At 37.4% G+C, this 23,918-nt stretch overlaps 1 pseudogene; it reads left to right on the forward strand.

Moving 5' to 3' along the window:
- LOC128018845 (cytosolic carboxypeptidase 6-like) overlaps positions 1-23,918 on the forward strand; it is a 321,358-nt pseudogene that overhangs the window by 178,009 nt on the left and 119,431 nt on the right.

The raw sequence follows: 23,918 nt of genomic DNA on the forward strand, positions 1-23,918 counted from the left end.
GTGCCAAATCTCTCTAGCGCCCCTGTATGCTTGCCACTTAATCTCACAGCTCTTCTGAACACCAACACACCCGGGAAATCCGTATCCTCTCACCGTTTAGTTTTTAAGACAGGCCCGCATGTGGTAGTGCATCTGAAAGTACCGTTTCAATGTTCTAATATTATCTGCCCAACATCACCCCAGAGGTGTCCAGACGCTCTTTTTGGCGGGCAGCAGTCATAAAGAGCACTAGGTTGGAATATATTAGCCTGAGAGTTTGTCTCTTTCTCTCTCTCAGGGGTGTATGTTTATGATCTGAGCCGTAATGAGTGGATGATTTACGCCCTGTGAAGACAGTATGATGGCCAGGGCTCTTAGCACTAATATTACACGTGTCCCCCTGCACTTGTGACGAGCACTGCATCTCAGACTCCAACACACGTGTGTCTGTGTGTGCGCGTGTGTCAGTTTGCTTGGTGCATGCACTTGTCATGTTCAGCCATGATACCATTCAACAGGCAAGCTCATGCTATTCTGCAGAATTCATAAACTCTTGATGTTATGCAGCTATGCATTTCAGTCTAGTGAGGGTATTAGATCACGATAGACCCTAATTTAATCTGTCACTGCTTATTAAAGACAATAAAGCCCTATAGGCTCACTTAGCATCAGTAAAATAAAACGCTATACTCTAATCAATATAAGCTGTTATTCATTATTGTGCCGGTGCCTTCTTTTGAATAAGGCTAATGTTAAAATTCTAAATTTCCTTTGAAACAATCTGTCACCCAGTTAAACCATTTTTGAAATTACACCGGAGTATCCAATCAAGCAAGCATCTTATGTCATTTCTCTTGCAGTGAAATAGATTGTGGGCAATATTTAGACCACATAATTCCTACTGAAAATGTTTATGTGGCAAGTGGGGCGAGGCCGAGAGGCGTGGGAACGAGGAGTGAGGCCAGGTGTAGTGATTGGAGATGAGCTACACCTGCGCCCCACCCCTCGTTCCCACGCCTCTCGGCCCCGCCCCACTCGCCACAGTTTGCCACTGAAAATGTTACATTTATTGATCTTGTACATACATTTTTTGATGTGTTTTGTATTCTTCATTGTTATTGCAAATTCTGCTCATTTGTCGCCAATATATTTGGTTAATAGCAAAAATGGCAGTAAAAATGTGCTGAAAAGTACAAACCAGTCAGTAATCTTTTTTTTTTTTTTTGAAAGTAAAAGTGCTTTTAAGAATTTGAAGTTACATTACAACTGTGTAATTTACAGTTTGATGTATGTTTATATATATATATATATATATATATATATATATATATATATATATATATATATATATATATATATATATATATATATATATATACAGTGGGGATCGAAAGTTTGGGCACCCCTTGCAGAATCTGTGAAAATATGAGTAATTTTCAAAAAATAAGAGAGATCATACTAAATGCATGTTATTTTTTATTTAGTACTGTCCTGAGTAAGATATTTTACATAAAAGATATTAACATTTAGTCCACAAGACAAAAAAATTGCTGAAATTATTAAAATAACCTCACTCAAAAGTTTGGGAACCCTTGGTTCTTAATACTGTGTTCTGTTGCCTGATGATCCTCGACTGTCTTTCTGTTTTGTGATGGTTGTGCATGAGTCCCTTGTTTGTTCTGAACAGTTAAACTGAGCAGCGTTCTTCAGAAAAATATTTAAGGTCCTGCAGATTCTTCAGTTTTCCAGCATCTTTGCATATTTGAACCCTTTCCAGCAGTGACTGTATGATTTTGAGATACATCTTTTCAGACTGAGGACATTTGAGGGACTCAAACACAACTATTAAAAAAGGTTCAAACATTCACTGATGCTCCAGAAGGAAACAAGATGAATTAAGAGCTGGGGGGTGAAAACTTTTGGAATTTGAAGATCAAGGTAAATTGTTCTTAATTTGTGTACCAGGAAACATACAAGTATCTTCTGTTGTTTACGAAGGGCAGAACTAAATGGAAAAAAATTATATTTCAACAAAATAAGACAAATTTGGCCATCTTCATCGTGTTCAAAAGTTTTCACCCCCCCAGTACATATATATATATATATATATATATATATATATATATATATATATATATATATATATATATATGTATGTATATAAGTTACATTTAATGAAAATTTTTTTTTTTCAAATTTCTATGAAATCATCATACAAATTATCAACTCAACAGAACACCCTAGCGGCTACCCAGAATGCCCTAGCAGCTGCACAGCAACACCCTGGCAACCACCAATATGACTTGTATCTGCTATGATTAACCAACACAAAATACAGTGTCTACTTTCCTCCCTAAATTGGCTGATTTGGTCTCTGGTTCCCAGATTCGTTCTCCTATCTCCGATCCTCCACAAGCATTCAACGCTCCCCCTAATTTCAAACATACCATCGCACATGGACAGCTCGACCACAAAGCAAGTGAGGTTGCTTAGTAACTGTGCCATCCAGTGCTATTCTCCAGTCTGATTCATGTCCCAAATGATAGATCAATCACAGAAGGGCCACTCCACTCTCTCTACTTCTCACATTACGGCGGAAAAATCAAGAGAAAAGAAACGCTATCAAATGTAAAACAATAAATGCATTAGAAGAGGGATCACTTGTTTGAGCAATAATTACACAATATGGGCCTACGTCCAAAGTCAAAAGAGCCTGCACAGATCTGAGACTATCATTTTCATAATGAAATGTGATATCCGTATGTGTCACAGATCCCCCTTTTTTTTTCTTCAGCTGTTTTTGTCAGGAGAATGAGAGAAGAATCGTGGCACTTGACAGCTTCTTGCTCATATTTGAAACCATTTAACCTTCACAACATTAAGCAGATGACAGCCAGTGCTCTTAGAAGAATAGAGGATGGTGACAACCGAGAGCGAGGGAGACGGAAAGAGTTAGAGAGGCAGGAGCTACTGCGATGACCTCTATGCTTGATTGATTTGAGAATATAGACCAGATATTCAGCTCCGTATGAAAGCTAGCAATTTTCCCCCTCGTCTAGTTCCCTTCAGAGGGAAGCCGACAGCCGCGGCGGCATCAAAGGCCCCGTCGTGTTCCTACTAACAGAGTTGAAAAGTGCCACGATGGAGAATGACACCTCGGTACGGGCCGAGACGTTTAGCTAACAGCACACACACACACACACACACACACATACACACACATAAATGAAAATAGAGATACCAGCGCTAGTCATCAATAGCTTTGTCCACGCCAGTTGAAGAAACTTTGGGTTTCTTTAACAAGTTATGAAAACTCTTTCATTTTTAAAGTCCATGACCTTGAGTTTCAAGCGCTGACCTTTTCTCAATATGGAAAAAGAGCAGAAGAGCGACGGCTCACTGTGTGTGTTTTCCTCGGGGTGGGGAGTGTGTATAAAAGGCTGAGGCATTCGGCGGGCAACTGAACTGTAAAGCCGTGTGTGTGTGGGTTATTGTCCGTTGGCCTCCCCCAGACACATAGCGAGATAAATGTGTTTTGGAACGGGGGGCATTGTACCATATCCACCAGCATAGGGAGGCATGGAGCGCTGTCATTTAGATAAAACAAATTACAGGCAGCCACAACGAGAGAGAAAGAGAGAACGATAGAGGGAGAACATACATTGCAGCAAAGATAGAAAAACACCCAGCAGGTTTGAGATTCACCAGGCTCTCTCTCTCACTCTCACATAGAGGGGCAATACACAAAGCTATTTTCTCTGACCAATAGCGGCGCAGCGGTGCGGGAGAGGCAAGCAGTAAATTCCCGCTGGGTAATTAAAATCAATAGCCACGACTCGCTCAGTAGCCAACAAGGTCAAACGCTGGAGAGGAACCAGGATAATGCCCGAACAGATAAATAAAAAAATAAAGTGAGGTGTCACGCTGTTTCATTAACCCTGCATGGGGAGAGGTGTGTGAGAGTGTGTGTGTGTGTACGGGCTAATGTCTGCTTGCTAGGGTAGTCGGGTGCACGGCAAACAGCTGCGGGTCTTGAACCCAACCCTACTCAAACTCAGGCCAAATACTGCAGCGAGCACAGTTGACCCTGAGCATGAGACCCGCACGTATACACACATGCATACTGCATATACACAAATACTGTATATCTGCATGTGTATAAGTTAATATATATTTAAAATGAGGAAATATGTACACTGTCATTCAAAATTTATTTGGAAATGTCTCATGCTCATCAAGGCTATATTTATTTAATCACAAATAACAGTAAAAACAGTAATTTTGTGAAATATTATTACAGTAATAACTGTTTTCTGCTTCAATATGTTCATAAATCTACTCTTAAGTGCCACACGATCCTTTAGAAATCATTCTAATATATTCAATTGGTGCTTTTTCTACATGGTTTAAAACAGCATTCATTTAATATACTGTAGAAGTATTTTTGTAACATTATAAACATCTTGATAAGCATCTTCCTAACATCCTTGTAGAATTTTTATTTTTTATTTTAATTTAATTGTATTTTTTAATTGCAAATCATACTAGCTTTAGAATGAATGAATTTCAGAATGTTTAATTAAACTTTTTTGAACAGCAGTGCATATCTCATGGTGCCAAATGCTTTTATTTATTTTTTTATTATTATTTTTTTTTATTACAGAATGCATTATGGTAATCAGAATAAGGGGTTTAAAATATGCCTAATTGCCTAAAAAAATACATTTTAATGGTCCTTGTTTTGTTTTGTTTATGCAAAAAAATTGTATTACGTATTTATTTTAATTTCGGGAATCCAGACAGCCTTTGTGAGATTTACATATAAACCTAGGTTTAGTTGTGCCTGTTCAAATTAATAAAGTTTATCTAATCATTGTTTTTAATTATAATAATAGTTTCAGTTTGTGTTTTAGGTGACATTTCATGTTAACGTTGTGTCTGTGAGTGGGATGGGTGTGTGTTAAGATGTAATTAACAGACAGTGAAGGGTCATGAGTTTGTTCGTGATGTAATATATTTGTCAGAAAGCTGGACATGCATTAGAAATCATTTAATATGTCAGTGAGTGTGTGTTAGCAGCAGAATGTAGTTTGGTCCAAGCAGGCACCTGTCCTGTGTATTAACGCTCTTTTGAGACCCGCAGAGATGACAGAGAGTTGTAGAGGTCCCCCAGAGGATTTCTCAGCTTGATCGTTCATTTGCTGTCTTTTCCTCCACAGAGAAAAGCTAATTCACTTTCATTTTGGCTCAGCGGTTCACTTTATTCAGGTAGCCGAGGAGTCAGGGAATGAGTGTGTGTGCAGTCTGTTGTGTGTGTATGGATGATGCTCTGTTATGTTGGCATGCACTGTGTGTGGCTAATTCATATCTGCATAATTCTACACACAGTAGCTTTATTTCTCACGGGGATCCTAATGAACATCAGGGTGGAGCATGCTCTTTTAAACGGCCAATCACAATGCTGCACCCGAGGGGCTCGCTATTATAGGAAACAAGCTAAGCGATGCATATGTTGTATGTAGGTTGCTGTAACCTTCCTGCCTAGACAGCATTTGGAACAGGTGATTCCCTAAAATGATACTTATGTAGCTAGCTCACTTTTGAAAAAGACATACTGTACCTATAACTTTTCGTTTCCACTTCTAATATAATGCTATTTTATTATTTTTTTCTTTATTTTTGTTTTCCTTGCAAATCATAATATCATCTTGTTAATGAAACGATTTAAGAATGATTTAGTAGTTTTAGCTTGATGTGATGAAAGTTATATATGTATTGAAATATTAAAATAGCTAAAGGTTAGTGCAGGGTCAGAAATATTTTCTTAACTTTTCTTAATACGGAAATATTTGAAACCCTAAAACCTAATAAGTACAGTGCCAGAAATATTTCTTATTTGTTTTCCATCATAACTTTTCTTAATATTAAAATGTTTGGAACCCTAAAACTTAATTATCAGGTTTAAATAGGATTTTTGAGTCTCATATGGGGCGGCAGTGGCTCAGTGGTTCATGTAGGTTGTCTACAAACCGGAAGGTTGGTGGTTCGATCCCCGGCTCCACCTGACCAAGTGTCGAGGTGTCCTTGAGCAAGACACCTAACCCCAGCTGCTCCCGACGAGCTGGATGGCGCCTTGAATGGCAGACACCGCCGTCGGTGTGTGAATGTGTGTGTGAATGGGTGAATGTGAGGCAAATTGTAAAGCGCTTTGGATGGCCATGTGGTCTGTTGAAAGCGCTATATAAATGCAGTCCATTTACCATTTACCATATGTTTTCCATTTAGTCTCAGGCTTTTGCGTTTTTGCATTTTAGTTTATTTAAATTTTTATCGCAAATCATAATATTAGTTTATGAATTAGTGAACTTCATGCTACTTGAACTTGATGCTAATATTAAAATAGTGACACAGACTCAGAATTTTTTTTTTTTTTTTTACTTTTCGTAATTTTTAAATGTTTGAAAAATTCTAAAAAATTATGTCCAGGTTTAAAAAGGATTTTGAATAAAGTCTCAGGCTTTTGGATCCAACTGCATAGGTCTGTGTTTGTATGCATTTATGCATATTGGTCACATGGTTTTTATAACTTTTCAAGTCACTAACCCAGTTCCATCAGTGTACAGTGTGTATGTGAGTTGTTTAGTAGAAAAGAATGAGATGGAAGGACTGGGGGCTGATTTTACAGAGCTGTTTCCTCTCTCTTATCAGAAGAGCTGTGTGGAAGCTTCTGTGCTGTTCACGTAGATAGCATCTCCATCTGATCTCTCTCGCTCTCTCTCATCCCTGTCCCATAGTCATCCCAGCTCTGATCTTTCCTTTCTTTCTCATCTTCTCATTATTTCCCTCCCCTTGTTATTCCCTCCATTGCCTTCCATCGTATGTTCTTTGCCTGTCCTTCACTGCTATTTGCTCTCTCTCTCAGTCTCTCTCTCTTTCTTTTTCTGCAGATGTGCAGATTTACCTTCAGCAGTGGCACATAAAACTGATTAACAGCACAGTATATCATTTTATATGCAAATAACATTGCTTTCATTATTCGGGCTGCTCATTGTGCACTGCAGAAATGTTCATTGTTTACAGTTTGCTGGTACTGTTTGCCTTCGTCTAGATTTTTAAATCATCTAAATTTCTAGGTTTTTAAAGGGAGAGGCATTGGATGAGAGAGAAATAGAGAAAGACAGAAAGAGAGAGAGAGAGAGAGAGCTGACTGAACAACAGTAATGTGAGTGACGATAGGGGATGTAGATGATTGATTGGCTTGCACGTTTCCAGACCTTTTATTTATTTTTTGTTTTCTTTATACCATTTTCTTAATTTCCTGTAGTCTTATCTTACTGTATCTTTTATTTTATTTAATAATTTCTCTTTAATTGTATTTTTTCCTTTTACTCCATATGTACTTATTATTTCCTTTTCCTTTATAATATATATATATATAACATTTAGTTTACAGCCTTTTCCTCACTTCATTTAATTTCAATAAATCTTCTTTCCTCACTTCTTCTTTTTTTGTTTATTTTAATCTCATATTCCCTTCTCTTTTCTCCTGTTTTTCTTTTCTTTCATTTTCTTTCTTTTAGATAGGGTTTTTTGTTATTTTTTTATTTGACTTATAGCCTTTTCTTCATTTAATCACATCCTCTAGTCTTCGCTTCTCGCATTTTCTCTTTTTATTTCATTTTATTCATTTCATCTTATATCCTCTCCTTTTTTTGTCTCATATTTGTAGCTTTTTATTTTATTATTTCTAATTATATTTTAAGTAAGTAAATAGTATGGTCAGACTGTCTGTCTCACCAAAAAAAAAAAAAAAATCTTATTTACTACCATTTACAATATGAACTATAATTTGAAAAAACATTAAACTTTATAAGATATTTCCAAGTGAAAAGAACATTAGGCAGGAAATAATTAAGGTTGTGATTTTATTTTATCAATCAGGACTTGAATTGCAAATGTGATGATACTGTATGGCTGATTATTCATAATGTTTTCCTCAACTATGCAGCCTTAGTTATATCAGCTGAAAAGTGTCATTACAAAAAATGTTTTCACATTATAATTTTTAAATATCAAGAACACAAACATTTTATATTTCTTCAGAACATCGCATTAACCCATGAATGTTCATTGTGAAAGCAAACAAGTTGATAACATGATAATGACATGCTGTCTTTTTTTTCTTTCTTTCTACAGGCAAAGACTACCAGCCAAGAATGTGTATTACCACCGCTGCCCAGACCATCGGAGGAACTACGTGATGTCTTTCGCCTTCTGCTTTGACCGCGAGGATGACGTTTATCAGTTTTCATAATGCTACCCCTACACCTACTCCCGTCTGCAGCATTACCTGGCCAGTCTGGAGCGCAGAAATCTCAATTACCTCCAGCGAGAGCAGTTGGCCTCAGTGTGGTTAGTCAGTGCATGTTTGCTCACTGCGTAACCGTAGATTATTGTTGCATTTCTGGTGTTTCTGTCACTTTTTATTATGTTAGCATATTAGCAGGCGGACACATGTAAGTGTCTTTGAGGATGCATGACTGTGTGTGTGTGTGCGCGCACATGATCTGCACAGGTACATGATCATTCACAGTGCAAACAGTCCTGTCTCGTTCTTATCAAATAATTGTTGAGGAAAACTCATTAGGAATGCTCCAGAGATTAAAGCCCTCTTTTAGGGCCTTCATCACTTTCACGTTCGTCAAGGAGAGCCATGCACGGGAAACCACTGATGAAAGGACATTTATTGATAAGAAATATGGTGTCAATGGAAAAAAATAAATCAGTTTCACATTAAATGGGATTTGAAAGGGCAAATCTATCAGGGGGAAAATAAATGCCAAACTATATGTTAAAGCGATGCAAGAACAGAAATACAGACTTGAGGCTGAATCTGGTGCTCTTATTGACACCGCTTGTGAAAAATTCACCCAGACTGCATAAAACAAGATCAGATCTCTGAGTCTTTAATGTTCACCAAAGCTGCATTTATTTTGATTGATTCAAATAAAGTGAAACAGCAATACTCTGAAATACTATTACATATTAAAATAGGTAATTTTAAATAAATGTAATTTATTCTTTAAATGCCAAAGATAGATTTTCAGCAATATTACTCACATGATCCTTTAGAAATCATTTTAATATGCTGTGTGGTGCTCAAGAAACTTTTCTTATTATTATCAGTGTTGAAAAACTTAATATATTATTTTAACTTGATACATTGTTTTCATGATTCTTTGCTGAAAAGAACAGCATTTTTTTTTAAATAAAAATCTTTTGTGACATCATATATATCTTTGCTTTCACGTTTGATCAATTTAACTCATCCTTGCTGAATAAAATGATTCATTTATTTCCAAAAAACCCCCAACAACTTTATGTAAACAGTAAATGAGAATTTTTTTTTTCTTGGCAAATAACTGAAACAAATTGAGTTAAGTACTTAAATTAATTAATCTAAAACTGAAAGAAAATGTTAAGCTAAATATAAATATAAATATTAAAAAACTTGAAAAAAAAAATCACATTTCAAAATTGCTAAAACAAACTGAAAGTGAAATTGAAACTGAAAATATGAAAATAAAAGCTAATTCAAAATATTATTCAATAATAGGCAGAAACAGAGGTCCTGAGTTTTGGTAATGACAAATAAAAAATAAAAATGAAATCCCTTGTATACTGTAGGGAATGTACAATCAGCCTTTTTATAATTCATGTAGAAGATATAATGTCAGAAATAAAGCAAGAATGAAAGGATAGATACTGAATGTTGGAGAAAAAAAGTGAGGGAGGGGCAATGAGAAAGTGAGAGCAAATGTATTTGTATGCACAGGCATAAGGACATTTTATGGCCTTATTTGTCTTTTTATGTCCTCTGTTCTTGGCTATGTGGCAGTACAACACTCTTAATGACCTGCAGAGATGGAGGAGAGAGGGAGGGAACAAAGAAAAAGAGCAGGATGAGGCTACAACAGCTTGGACTGCAGTAGTAAAACACTCTCTGGTGTAACACACAGACGTGATGTACTTAAACAGAGGATCTGTGAGGAGGAAGTTCATGTGCACACACACACACACACACATGTGCTATAGGTAAAGCAGGTAAAGTACAATCCTGGATTCAGTGCAATACTGAGATTACTTCTCTCATATATTTCACTTTCAATGAGGCAAGTAAATGCGAAGAGCGTTCCACAAAAAGAGTTGTCTAGTACATCTCAATTACCTCTTTTGCTCTGTTAATGCTTCGCCTTTCAGGGTCAAACGCGTTTCTGTTTAGAAGTCTGCTGGCTGGTTAGGTACAACTGTTTTACATTCACATTTGTAATACAACAACCAATCAGATCCCTCTGCATCCAGAAGTCAATGAAGATGAATCCAGTCGAGCGTCGCCACGAACAAGCAATCTGTCCAAACATCCCAAATATGCTCATACAGACTATTTTCACGACTTTAAAATGCCGACTCGCAACAACTGTCATGTTCAACAGCAATCGTCACATCTGTTTATTGTATCTTTAGTCATCGAAGTCCTCTAACAGCGTTATAAAGACAGAGAAGCACAGCGCGGTTTGACAGTGGCTTTGATGGATGATTTTGCGTGGAAGCTTCTTCTATCGTCAGCTCGTTGTTTGCCGCGGCCCATTTCAAACGTCGAGTTCGCATCAGCAAATGGAGAATGAAGTTGTTTTGAAGGCTGCGCATCCAGATCCATTATCCATTACCCATAACCCGAGTGTGAAATGCTCAAGTCATCTGAATATTTAAAAGAGATCAAACTCAGATCTGCAATTATGGATGTGAATTATTTAGGCGGTGCAGTGTAACATACAGATCTTGTACAGCACACGCAGCATTTAAAATAAGTGTATTGGATTAAATATTTAAGCAAATACAATTGTTGATTTTTGCATAAAAGCAGAATGCCTCAGGGTCTTTGTTGATGCTCAGTTATCGTGACTCAGATGACCTGCCTGTCTAGACGGAGCTCCCCTGTTTCATCCCCTCCTTTAATGCATCCTTCAGTCATTCTCTGTTGGTAAAGAGCCTGTCAGTCTCAACAGAGGCCTGTCATGTGACTCGAGCCCTGCTTCCTCACACAGGTGCCTGTTTGTGTTGAATCCTGAGTGCCTGCTCCTCTCCAGATGTGGAGACACAGCAACAGTTGTGGATCTGACAGGCTTGCAAGAGCACTTACTGCAACAAAGAGCAGAGACACAAAGACAAGCAGACAGACAGAATCCAGCCTGAGGGCCTGACTGGCACTCTCTGCTTCACTTCACGTCTCTCTCTATCGCTCCATATTGCGATTTGCAACTATATATACATAGTCAGACTTTATTATGATTTCCATGTTTTGCTGTAATGAAATATGGTAATTGTTTCCTTATTAGTGTACTGTAATTGTTTTTCATCGGTGTAAATTTAGAGCTTCTACAACGCAAAAGGCTGAATGTCTTGAATACTGTCCAGACAGTAAGGAAGTCATTGTTTATTTCTGTACTTATTGCATTTTTAAACAATGATTCATATAATTTTGGTACGGATCCCCACACATGACATGCAGAATAAGAAAGTAAATAGCGCGCACAATTTACTAATTTGTTCCCTCGTTTAATAATTTAATAATTTAATAATTTGTTCTACTTCCTATGCACATTCTCATAAAGGGATGTAGATGACTCTCACTTAAAATAATCCATGCAATCCTGCAAGGCTTTTGAGAATGTGTGTCATTATTATTATTATTATTATATTATTACCAAACAGTTATTAATTTGAACACATTCCTTGTTTATGTATTAAATATTCATACAGCTGGAGAAAAAAAATGGTATGCTGCTCCATTTACCATGTTTTACTTTCTTTAAATTTGGGAAATTAATTTTTTATTTTATTTTTAATCATTTTAATTTTGTCATCATCTAATACTAACTTTTATGCACTGTTTTTTGAAGTGTGTATGAAAACCTGTAACACTAGCTTGCTCTATTCTTTTTTTATTCTACATGTTTTCTTTATATTTATTATAATATTTAAAAGCCCTTGCTATGTGTACTGTTAAGCTAACTGAGACTTGTTATAGCACTTATATATCATTGCTCTTTTTGTTGTTTTTGATTGCTTCCACTGTCCTCATTTGTAATTCGCTTTGGAGAAAAGCGTCTGCTAAATGAATAAATGTAAATGTAAATATAGCTCCTATCTCTATAAATAATCTTCCATATAATAGAGGTCTCACATTTATTATATTAAATATGCTTTTTATTATTTATACATACCTTTTTCTTTAGCATATCTAAAAAAAAAATTTGACATCAAAATGTTGTCACACCTACATTTTCTTAAGTGGCACAAAAGTGATAAAAACTATATAATAGAAATGTAAAGAAAGAAAAATTTTAAATACAATAATAATGCAAAAACATTGTAATATCTGCCATTAAATGTCTATAAAATCCCTCAGTAAATCCATTCTACATATTTTCAGAATTCTCGCTGAACCTAAGGAAAACTTTAAAACCCTCTAAAATAATTGGATCTCAGAGTGTCAGTGGAACACGTGGCTGTCACATTCATTCATCACATTCATTGCTCTCTATGTGAACGAAACCGCTCTGTTGGCCCTTTTAGTCTGAAAAATGGGGGAAAGGATTGCTGGCTGTGAGAAGGGCAGAACAAGAGAGAAGGAGGAGAAGAAAGGTGCATGGAATCTACAGACAAACATTCAAGATGGGGAGGAAGGTCATTTTTTGTTGTTCTAATGGTCACTGGAGCCCCTGCAGACAGACAAACAGTGCGGGATCTTATTCGGGAGCCTGTTAGCAGGAATAAAGGATGTAAAGCTTCTTGCACAGACGCATCTCTGGCCTTCGCATGCTTCTCTCGATCTCTCACTTTGCACCCAGGTTTATCTCCGTGTTTGTAAACCCCATGCCAAGATTTAATCAATAGCAGTACTGCCTTGCGTAAAGAAAGAAGGTCAAAGTCGGACTCGAAGAGAAGGAGGGAGGGCGGAGAAGGAAGAGATAGGACGAAAGAGAAAAGGGAGGATGAATGGCGTAGGATGAGAAAGAGATGAGGCAGAATCCGTGAGCTGTGAAACAGTGATGGATAATTGCATGAAATCTGGTTGTTTATGGACTGCAAAGCAGAAATGGAGTCCTCCATCAAATGGCGAATCTTTCATCGCTCTCTCAGTCTCTCATTTGTGCTGCTGTTTACTGGTCCAATTTTCTCAATTTGAAGCTGACTTCAACAGAAATCTTAATTATCAGTCCCCCGACTCTAACAAAAATCATAGCTAATGCTCCCAGACTTGTCCTGCCATTGTCAAAAACTTGGGCATCCTTCTTGACTCTTCACGGACCTTATATTAGTCAACTCAAAAGCTGCATTCTTTCAACTTCTCTGTATTGGTCTACTGTCCATTAAGTATTTATCGTATTTTTCGGACTAAAAGTCACACCTAATTATAAGTCGCATCAGTCCAAAAATACGTCATGATGAGGAAAAAAACATATGAGTCGCACTGGACTATAAGTCACATTTAGAACCAAGAACCAAGAGAAAACATTACCGTCTACAGCCGCTAGAGGGCACTCTATGTTTTCAGTGTAGGCTACAGGAGCACTCAGCAGCATAGAGCGCCCTCTCGTGGCTGTAGAAGGTAATGTTTTCTCTTGATTGAGTTCTCATGTCAAATTAATTTTGGAAATTAAGTCGCACCTGACTATAAGTCGCAGGACCAGCCAAACTATGAAAAATAAAGTGTGACTTATAGTCCGGAAAATACGGTATGTATGAAATGATTGCTTGTTCCTTACTGTTAGTGCGAAGCATCCGTGAGCTTGAAAAAGGCACTATATAAATTAAACTTTATTATTATTACTCATCAAATGTGTTTTGAAAGGTCGTACAAAAGGTTTAATCATTTTAAGAGCTCTCCTCCAGCTGTGCCTGGCTAGCAAATCACAACATTCAAGACACCACAAGGAAAGATTGGGCAGACTACACTATAAATATTGAACTTAACGAGGGATAATTAATGAACACAGGTGAATGAAATGGAACTTAATGGGCACAGAAACAGGAACCACCAAATATAGGCATCAATCAGAACATGAGAGAAACTGGGTCACATGGTGAACAAAACACAACACAGGAACACAAGGACAGGTCCATATCCCTGACACTCATAAGTTTGTTGTTTCCTGTTCTTTTCTCTTTTTGGATGGGTTAAATGCAGATCACGAATTTAGAGTATGGGTCACCATACTTGGCTGTATGTCACGTCACTTTCATTCTATTGGCAAATAAAGAAATGCATGTAATTCATGCATTAACATATTGCCAAAACTGTCTGGCTCTCGTCATTTTCCGGATGGCATTCCCCCCTAACTTTCCCTGTCCTCTTTGTACTATCACTGTTAATAAGAGTGGCAAGAGGCCAAAAATAAAATAAGATTTCCAAGCATTTCAAGAAGTGTAAGAGCATGAAATAGAACAAACGTTTCACGTCTGTCGATACAACTGCAATGTGTTTAACCACTGTGAAATACTTCCCTACAACTGTTCCATGTGATGTAAACACCCTTTGTTATAAGTCTAATAACATTTCACCACCGGGGTGTGACCTTTGCCGCTGGGTCTCTCAGAGCACCAGGGGTCAGCGTTCTCTCTGCCGGTGTCAAATGGAACCTGTCTTTTCCATTCGCACCTAACAGTGTGAATGCTTGCGCTTAACAAATCTGACTCTGGATTGAGCCACGGATAAGTCGTGACCCGAGAATGACTGCAGGGCGTTTATTTTACATTAGATTGAAGATAAAGAGTTTGATGTGACCCCGTTTTATCGAGCCGCCCTTTTATCGAGTCCAATGGGCCCCTTCGGTAGGCTATCCTGCTGCTTTATTGCATATTGAGACTCCCATATCAGCAGCAGAGGAATCATCTAGCTGATATGGAGGACCGTAATAAAGACAGGATGGAGTGAGGAGAAATAGAGAGAGCTGGAAATGCAAAAAGACTGAAAGAGGGGCGACTGCAATAGTACAACAGAATATTGTTTTCTTGAGGCCGTAATAAGATAAAGAAAACAGGGGGCCTATCAAGCCAGCATGGACGGAGCAGGCAGATTTATGACCAGTAGGTATGGCAACTTCTCTTCTTCTGCAGAGAGGCATCCTTCATCTTCCTGAAACAGTAAAATGATCCTCATTGTAATGCAAGGTTTGCTTAGTCAGAGGTAATATTTATTTTTTGAAATTGAAATGGCTCACACCTTGAGGGCTTAACTCTGTTTCAATATTTTGGAAGTGATTTGCAAGCTGTTTGTTATGCAGAGGTCGGCAGATGGATCTGGTTAGAAGAGGGGGATTTATTGACATGGGGTTATCTCCCAGCGTGGGTTCATATCTGTCACTTAACTCTGTCCTGTTTAAGCAGAACCAAGGCCGCTCTGCCCTTCCCTGGTGCCATCAGTCTTCAAAGCGCATATCTTGAAATCTCACAAGGCCCCCAACTTCCATCTTTAGGTTAAAGGGGCTGATGGGGTAGAGTCATGAGATGGGTACAGAAAAACATTATGGTGGTGAAAGAGAATATAACCTGAAGTGCAAGTGTCAAAATTTGGATAATGTATTTACGACCATGCAAATATCTTCCTCTTCTTCTCATGCTGTTCTTTTTTTTATGATTGTAATTTAAATACAAATAATAATATTGATCGAGCGATAGATAGATAGATTAGTGTAAATCAGTTCCCATTTAATTTAAACAAATACTAATTAAAATAAGAAATAGTAGTAAGAAAAAATAAAAGAGTAACCCTGACATAAACGTTGTTAACAAAAACATCATTATTGATTAATATTATGCCGTTTTACAAAAATATTAAATTAATGTATATGATTGACTGTATATGATTACATTTTAAAGATATTCTTTTTTAAAAAAGAGTAAAGAACAGAATGAAAAAGTAATCATGTTTCTAAGATCTTTTAGGGCTTTTTAATAAGTAAAAATGCACCTTTCTGACAGTGTAATTGCCTTCCATTGCAGGAACCAAATTTACGGCCCGGGTTGGTTGGAGAGAGAGAAAAAAAATCTGGGAATGGAGAAATACAAGTGATACAGTACATCATTTTTGGGTAGAAAAGAAAAGGAATGAATGAAAAGCGAGTTACTCACCCTACAAAAAAAAGCAGCCAAGCTTGAAATCCAGTTTAAGGGGAAACTTAATTTGTTGTAGATGGATTGAGAAACATACAGAAATAGAGGGAGTGTGGGCACATTTGAATGAGTAAAAGAAATAGAAAGAGATAAAAGATGTTTGGTAAATAACAGAAAAAAGGACCATATTTTCTCTGTGTTCATAAACCAGATAGCCACATGGATCATGCTACTTGGGATGCTGATGAGCTCATATGAACGTGACTGTCAAGTCTTGATTTTCAGCTCGAAACTGCTTTATCAAAGTTATTTTTACAAATTATTTTACAGTCTACCAGTTAAAATCTGCATTGTTTGCACTCTATTATGTTCCACTAACATAAAAAATGTAGTTTTTCACCTTCAATTTATTTTTCGTTTTTTTTTTTTTTTTTTATGACACATTTCATGTAGTTATAATGATTTCCGAACTCGTAAGCAGGAGGTTCCCTGGAGGACTTGAAGGCAGCTTCAGTTAGCTACTGAAATGTGAGTTACATCATTAGCTCTCTTCCTCGCTTCCTTCACCTTCCACAAACCTCAGACCTGCACAGCAAACAGCAAAACAAATGGGAATTGGGAAAAGTGTTTTTCAGCACGTTTCTTCTCTAACTATGGTTAAGGAGATTATAGTAGGCTGGGTTGGTGTCTCGGATCAATATGGACTCCGCTCTTACTGTCTGAGGTGAAAGCCAAGGTGCAAGATTTCTGTCAGCACATTTTACTGGCAAGCAGTGGCGTTTCTCTGCTGCTAGTTAAAGCGGGCAGTTGATAGGGGAAGTTAATGATCACTCTCATGTGGGCTTGCTACTTTTAAGTTGATTTGATAAGGCTGTTCCCATTAAATTAAATGGTTAACATTCTAAGGATGTACTGTATGGTGAGGTCTGATAACTGTAATTGACCATGGTTTAATGTATAACTAGTTTTACACTGTACACATTCAGAATTTTGACATCAGTGTTTTTGTATTTTAGTATTATTTATATAATATTGTAGTAATTATTCATTTCTTTTTTATTAATATAACTAATTTGGCTTTTTTCAGTTTTAGTTTTAGTAACTGTAACTGATCTCCTGTCTTTTCGACAGCTGTCAGTCACCTGGCTGCTGTCCATCAGCATCATTCTTCCTGCAGATCGGCTAAACTATTGACATTACCCGTGATGACATGTGTGACCCTGACCACAAAGAACTGTGACATTTAGCTCTGCAGCATAGCAGAAGGTCCTGTATGTATTAAGCTTTTGCTTTAGAATGAATGTGAATGTGTGTGGTTCAGGTGTACCCTAGATTATGGGGACCAAAATTTCCCACAAAGATGCCAATATCCCAAATCTGTGTCCTTGTGAGGACATTTTTTGGGAAACAATCTTATAAATTATACAGAGTGTTTTCTGAAAAATGCAAAAAACAGTGAGAGGTAGGCTTAGGGGTAGAGTTAGGGTAAGGGAATACATAATACAGTTTGTACAGTATAAAAAGCAATATGCTTTGGAATATTCCCATGAAACATGAAAACTCAATATGTGTGTGTGTGTGTGTGTGTGTGTTTGTTTGTGTGTGTGTGTGTGTGGCTCATTAAATGTTTACAATACCTCAAGAATGGCAGTTGCTCATCTGTTACATAACTCAAAAAAGGAATAAGTCACTGGAAAAACATCTACTGACATATAATGTTTGTAATTAATTAATTGCAATACATGTTTGAAATCATCTTTGCTCTCAGATGTTGTAGTTGTAGCACCTTCCAACAGCAGTTTTACAGAACTACTAGCAAGCAAAACCTTGCATCCATATTTCGTTTTCTTTCCAGTGACAAAAAATGTGGCACCAAAAGTGTGGAGTTCAAAGACGCAGTGTTTATTGAACCTGCACTTAAATTAAATTTGAGAGCTTCAGCGAAACAGAAGATTTTCAGCTAGAAATTATTTGTATTTTGTTTTCCCCAAACACAGCTATTGCATGATCTCAGAAATCTTGGCACTAGTCATACAGACTACTTTTATGTGCTTTTCGGCGCAGTGTAAATCACCATTTATTTTCTTAAAAAAACAAAAAAAACAACATTTATTTTCTTTGAATGGCAAACAGAAGCACAGACATTCTGCTTAACATCTCATTTTGTGTTTCACAGAACAAAGAAAGACAATACTAGGATAGAACAACATACGTACATGTGAATAAATAATTGCAAAATGTTCATTTTTGAACGAACTTTCCCTTTAAGGCCCATGATGCATGATATCCTTGTGCTGGTTTGTAATATGCTAATGCTAGTTTTGTAGAGTTTTTTATTATGTGTAACTTGTGTAAAACCAGTGGACGGTGAAAGGCTTTGTAACATCATAAAACCATTCATGACCATGAGTAAAGATCATCGCCTTTTCTTTGTGAGTGAATTCAGCTCATTCAGACTCAGCACTGTGTGTGTGTCAGGGCTCTAGAGGTTAGCAGCAGGAGTGTGTGTACCGAAGTGAAGTATCCCTGGATCTGGAGCCACCCACCCTGGACACACTCCACCAGTCTTGCCCTTCCGGTTCCTGCCCTTGTCCCAGCCCTGCCCGCCTCACACAGCGACTGCAGAGCACTGATAACACACTCCTCCGCTCACACAGACAGATACTCACAGATACACTCACGCCGCTAACCATGCACAACAGTTCCTCCCACGCACGCACGCGAGCGGAGACAAATCTGCACACAGAAACTCAAACACATCTTTCTGTGCCCACACACCTCCTTTTGTCCATACGTTCCTTTTTTCTTCTTCCATCCTTTTCTTTTCATTCCACAAAGCAACCTTCTAGTCTTGTCCTTTTTAGTGCGCTGGACAAAAGACACATGTGAGGCGGCCCACAGTCATACGGCTTCTTTCGGTCCTCTTGTCGTCTCCCACCCCCATCAACAATCTTCACCGTTAAACTCTTGAGAGAGAAAGAAAGATGAATGCGGACACGGCGCCCTGTCCCGGAGGACGTGGTGTCTCTGGCATGCCGTAAGGTGCATATTGTGATATAGTGAGTCTATTCATTCAGTCGATTGCTTTTAGTGGCGGTCTGGCTGGGCTGGAGGAATTGAAAAGGACGGTGGTCTGCTTTTCATTAGGCCTCAGCCCAGACCGGAGAGTCTGGTGGGACTCACGGGAGGGGATGCCAGCCACGATGTGGCTTCTGGGAAGATGGTTGGGAGCGTGGCGATGAGGTTATTCACACTGATGTCGAGAGCAGGCACCTGGTCTGGTGGACGGGTGGGCTTTCATACCACTTTTGTTCTTGCTTGTTTTCACATGGTCACTCGCTATTTATCACACTCACCTGTGAAAGAATTGGAGTATTGTTTTCCCGCTGCATTAATCTAACACATTTTCTCTGTTGGGTTATTTATTTATTTTTTTATAGATGGCACTACATAAAGAAGGCAGGATCTATAGAACACATCCATCTGTTTGGCTTGTTTGCTTTGTTTTGATAATACTTTTCTGTAAAGCTATACATACTGATTAGTAGAAATGCTATGATAACACTTTGGATTGTATAAAGTTATTGTTAACGCATTTTATTGTATTCATAATATCTTAAATGTAAATGCCCTGTATATATATATATGTATATATATATATATATATATATATATATATATATATATATATATATATATATATATACACACATTTATATATATATATATATATATATATATATATATATATATATATATATACACACATATATATATATATATATATATATATATATATATACAGTATAGACCAAAAGTTTGTACACACCTTCTCATTCAAAGATTTTTCTTTATTTTCATGACTATGAATATTGTAGAGTCACACTGAAGGCATCAAGGGCTATTTGACCAAGAAGGAGAGTGATGGGGTGCTGCGCCAGATGACCTGGCCTCCACAGTCACCGGACCTGAACCCAATCCAGATGGTTTGGGGTGAGCTGGTTTAGGAGCTCGAGATGGTTTAGGGGTATTCATGAATCATTAATACATTTTGAAATTCATTAGAAACACTTTGTAAAATATTTAACTTATTAAACTGTGGATATGAAGCCAAATTTGATTTATGTCAGGACATTATTTCAGGCCTTAATGTTAATATTTGGTGTAGTTGATTTCAAACTGCTTTCACCCTTTATTATTATTATTATTTTTTTTTTTTAAATTACATGTGTATGTGAACATGGACACTTTAAGTAATTATTGTTATTGTAACAGCAAAAGAGTAAAAATGTTACTGAAAAACCTGAAAATTGCTTTACAGTAAGTATCCATACTATAATATGCTGAACAACTGTAAATACATTTAATGTGATTTTACAGTAAAATACATGTTTTGGAAGTGAACAAATAGAAAGTAATTGTATAATTTACCATTAAAAAAGATAATTTGACATTTCATAATTCCCTGCCACGTCATATTTAATGGTTTGATGAATTTTTTGTTTTTGTTTTGTTTTTTTATAATGAAATAACTTTTTTAGTCATTTTTTTTCTTATCAGCAGTGTACATTAGAGATTTATCTTACATCTAATGTTGTTAAATTAATGTTCAGTGCATTACCGTTACCATTAAGGTGTTTAGTATTTGTGTGAATGAGACTGTGCACCTATATTAACATTATACAAATTCATGAAATACGTTTTTTATTATTATTATGAATTAAAGTTAAGTCTGTAAAACCTAAAAAGTTGCTACCATATTTTTTACAGTGAAGTTCTGACAACCACAGCCGGTATTTTACCATAAATGTCACACATTTTTTAAATATAGTGTACTTTACAGTATTGCGTCAACATTTATCACTTATAGTCATGTATCCAGCACTTTTAAGACTCTTTTAGTGCAGTAGTAACATAAGAGCAGATTGTCAAGGAAATGATATTATGATATTAACATTTCATAATTAATTTTAAATGAGATGTTTTCTTAGCTGCCTCCCCTGTGTGTGTGTGTACTGTTTGTGAGTTTGAATTGTCAAGACTAAGATCTTCCATCCGAACTCTGTCCCTTTAGCACTGGAACACACAGCTAATGGCCGTTTTAGGACATCATAATAAACTGTAAGCATGTTAAGCTTGTCTCTGTTTAACCGGATTAGGTTTAGATAAATGACTCACATCACTTTCACGCTAGCCTGCGTTTTGACGTGAGGGCCTGTCACACACAATAAAGTTTAGGTTGGTCCAGAGAGCTGGGGTTAAATTTTAGGGATTATCTGACCGGCAACAATGACATCCTGCCACGAGTCGTCTGCCAGTTCCCATGGCAACCCTGCTGAGAGCAGAGGGGTTTTCGCTGGCTGTCACTTGTTATTTTGACTATGAATTGGAGACATTAAACTTTCGTCCCGTTGAACAGCGCTAGAAGAAATTTCCCCGGTGACCGGGGAGGAGTGTGTGCATGCATGTGTGTGTGTGTGTGTGTGTGCGTGTGCAGGATCGTTTGGAGTGTATTGGAGAGGCCACTTGAAAAGGCAGTAACCTTTGCTAAGGGCACGGGTGTTAGATCCTGCCTTCCCATGGCTCCCCATTGTGAGAGCATCAAGCTGCCACCCTCTGATTTGAAACCTTCCTCTCTGTTGGACAAAGGACCTCTCTACTGCTATCCATCCACCATCCCTCTCTTTTCAAGCACAATCTTGCTTTTTACACAAGACTCTGTGTCTTTCGGGGACAGGATCAATAGCTGGTTTTGTCTCCTTCGGTTCTATGTCAAAGCTGCCTTTAAATGAGATTCGGTGCCTCTGTCACGATATCTCTTCCTGTATCGCCCATATGCTGACAAAAATCACACGTTACTTATGACAAACTGTAAGCATGATTGTATTGTTGAATCTGACAGGATCCTTGATCACAGTTTCTGTTTTTCCAGGGATCAGCATTAGAGTAAAACCCTCAGGCCGTGCGTGTGAGCTGAAAATGGGTTTTGGAAGTGGAGTCTTATTCCAGTGGAACTATCATCGTGCTCTAAAGATGCTTTTGAAAGCAGAGGGCTTTAGTTCTACAACATAGCAACGTTAATGCTGTTGATTGCTTAAACAGAGAGCTGTTTAAATGTGCATTTGGCCTGTGTGTATAGAAAACAGTAGACCTGTGGGTCTTATAATGGACATTGTGATTTAATTACAGGGTTTCAGTCCTGTTCATGCTATTAGAGGCTGTGCAAATATATGGAAGATGGCTGCGGGATTGTTCAGTCTTTGTTTGCAAAAAACAATGCTGCAGTACATACAAATAGTAAGGTACAGTAGCACAATTGGCATGTTGTTGTTAACTTTCAATCAAACCACTAGACTGCAATAAATACAGGTTCACTTGCAAGAGGAATAAACATGCACCACAGTGTGAAGTTAATCTCCTATGAATCTTTGACTCGAATCGATTTGATTCACGGTTCACTGTTTTTCGGGTTAATGCGAATAAACAGATATAATACAGAACAATACCAGATATTTGCAAATTCAGGCCAATGGCTTGACTGAGAATGAGATATTGCTTCAATACAACAGTATAATAAACAATTTCATTGCCTGTTTGGAAAGATATAATGAAAAAGAAAACAACTTCTCTTTTTTTTAATCTTTTTGCTGTAATTTGACAAACGAAAAACAAGACCAGAACTAATTATGTGCCCAGCAACATATTCTGCTTCAAACGGCACGCTTAGTGAACATTGAAAGGTAGCTTATGATAAAACAAGCCCAATTCTCATTCTGCGTTCGCGAAACAATAAAAAAACAAACAATAAAAAAAGAAATAAACAAATAAATAATAGCCCACTATTCCTCTTTTATTATTCCTTTCCAAATGGGAAATTACATTAATAAAATATGCACAGACCTAAATGAAACAGTTGATCGAATGACTTGTTGCCTCTCTAACATGTCATTAACTACTGGCGTAAAGTTATTGTTAATATTATTAAACAGTTTTGTTGACATTTTTACTTAAACATATGTTAAACTATTTTCACTCTGTTATTTCTACTTCTATTGAGTCGGCAAGTAAAATCTGTATCGTGATGCAAAAGTCAGTTAAGAACCAATGACGAGGAGTAAAACGAATAATTCCTTTGGTTAAAACTCTTCTGAAGATAGGCCATCAAAACATTTAATATTCTAATGAGCGATTTAAGCACCTGACAAACGCAACCAGAATGATGGATGAAAAAACGGACAGATAACGCCCGAACAGAGGAGCCATTAGAGTTGTGACGGAGTGGTCGGTGTGCGCGGGGGGCTGAGGGATTACTTTGTTTGGATCACAAATCAAGATGAGATAGCCCACAGCACTAATTAAAAAAAAATCCCATCCTGCTCCCCAGCTACTCCCTCTGATCAGAACAAGTCAACGAAGTTTGATTCTTAGTGGTCTGACAGAGCCCTTCCAGTCTTTCTCTCTCTCTCTCTCTCTCTCTCTCTCTCTCTCTCTCTCTCTCTCTTTCTGAATTGATCCTAATCAATGCTATCTGGAACGGCTGATAGCATTCCCTGCCCTTCACCTGCCTGAAAGTCAAAATGTCGTGTAATTCAATTTACTAGAAAAAACTCTTTCTCTCCCTCATAGACTCAATCCCTCACACACATTCACACACAAAAAAAGAGAAGAAAAGAGCAAGAAAGAGGTGTTTGAAAGAAAACTGAAAGAAAGATTGATATTAAAGTAGGTGGTCTGAGGCACATTCAGCCCCTTGTGGACTTAAA

The sequence above is a fragment of the Carassius gibelio genome, chromosome A8, assembly GCF_023724105.1.
Source record: "Carassius gibelio isolate Cgi1373 ecotype wild population from Czech Republic chromosome A8, carGib1.2-hapl.c, whole genome shotgun sequence".
Classification (NCBI taxonomy): Eukaryota; Metazoa; Chordata; class Actinopteri; order Cypriniformes; family Cyprinidae; genus Carassius; species Carassius gibelio.